Below are 1,669 nucleotides of genomic sequence, written 5' to 3' on the forward strand. Positions count from 1 at the left end.
ACAAGACCAAGGGAAAAATAAAATAGACAAACTAAAAACGAACTAAAAACTCTCACAGGTTTCTCTAATGTTGGAGTTATTGATATAGACTTCAAATTAAGTGACTGATATTCAAAAAAGCATATGACAAGATGGAGAATGTCAAAAGTATATGACAAGATGGAGAATTTGAGTAAATTCCAGTTCTAGGAGTCAGTGCTGAGCTGTGGACATGGATCTGTTCCACAGGGTGGGGTTTGTTAAAGTTGTCAAGTATAAGGCCTACTTTAAGAGATACCAAGTGACATTTAGAAGACAGTGAGAGGGTAAAACTGATTATTATGCTTGGAAACACTTGGTAGTACAGGATAAAAATAAGTCTAACACACACAAATACAGAATAATTGTTGGTGTGATAAATAGAGATACCATTTATCAAATGGCTTATGCCCATATAGAATGGGACATGGTAGTCTGTGCAGCTTATGCACACGAACTGCCAAAATACGGTGTAAAGGTTGGCCTGACAAATGATGCTGCAACATGTTGTACTGGCCTGCTGCTGGCATGCAGTCTTCTCAGTAGGTTTGGCATGGACAAGATCTATGAAGGCCAAGTGGAGATAACCAGAGATAAATACAATGTGGGAAGCATTGATGGTCAGTCAGCCAGCTGCCTTTACCTGCTATTTGGGTGCAGGTCTTGCCAGAACCACCACTGGCAACAAAGTTTTGGGGGCACTGCAAGCTCTGTTGATGGAGGCTTGTCTATCCCTTACAGTGCCTAACGATTCCTGGTTATGGTTCTGGAAGCAAGGAGCTTAAAGCCGAAGTGCATCAGAAGCACATCACGGGTCAGAGTGTTGCAGATTCTGCAACGTGCATTACCTAATGGAAGATACTTACAAGGCAAGAACCTTTATTATAGTTTCCATGGGAGGGAATGGATGAGGCAAGGTAAGCAAGCTTAGGATCAGCTAGTTAGAATAATTTCAGCAGGCCCTGGGATGTAGGGGCTGTCCTGAATTGTCTGGCACCTGGTCCTGGGATGATTAGGCAAGGGAATATTGGCCTTGAGTGTAAGAGCCTGATAGAGGAGGTGGGAGAGGAGTGGGCTCTGGATTGGTTGGTTTGTGTATGAAAGGTCACTCATAGTACCATCTCTGGGAATTGACTAGCCCTAGGAAGCCAGTTTCTCCAGGTTGGGTAAGGCCCTCATAGGTCAAAACATTAGCCTAAAAAGACATACATGCTTGATATAAGCAACAGCTGAGGCTCATACATCCATGCATTTCTGCTTCTATCACTTGAGCAGCACACTTAGTAGGATTTAGTTGTGTTTGGACCAAAACCTGTTAATGACAGTTATATTTAACAATAAAACTATGATTTAGGGAAATATTATATGAACTAGTGACCAAAAGTTGTTATTTCTTTGAAAACTAAATAGGAAAGTCTTGATGAGAAAAACCACTTTTAAATATATGTGGGTTAGGCACAATTGGAAAAAAAAAAAAAAGAAAAAAATCCTGAAGATTCTGCAAGAGTGTGGAATTCTCTTATTAATTCTGCTTACAAATATCTCTTGAGTTTTCTTTTTGGACAATGCGACAATTAGCAGTTTTTTTTTTTTTTTTTTCTTGTTTCCAATCTTTGTAGGTTTTCTTTCTTTTTCTTATTATGCTGGCAGG

At 39.8% G+C, this 1,669-nt stretch overlaps 1 pseudogene; it reads left to right on the forward strand.

Annotated features, from left to right (window-relative positions):
• Positions 1-211: 211 nt before the first annotated feature.
• On the forward strand, positions 212-1,420 carry LOC117063367 (annotated as a pseudogene).
• Positions 1,421-1,669: the final 249 nt, after the last annotated feature.

Source organism: Trachypithecus francoisi, unplaced genomic scaffold, assembly GCF_009764315.1.
Source record: "Trachypithecus francoisi isolate TF-2019V2 unplaced genomic scaffold, Tfra_2.0 Lachesis_group18, whole genome shotgun sequence".
NCBI classification, from domain to species: domain Eukaryota; kingdom Metazoa; phylum Chordata; class Mammalia; order Primates; family Cercopithecidae; genus Trachypithecus; species Trachypithecus francoisi.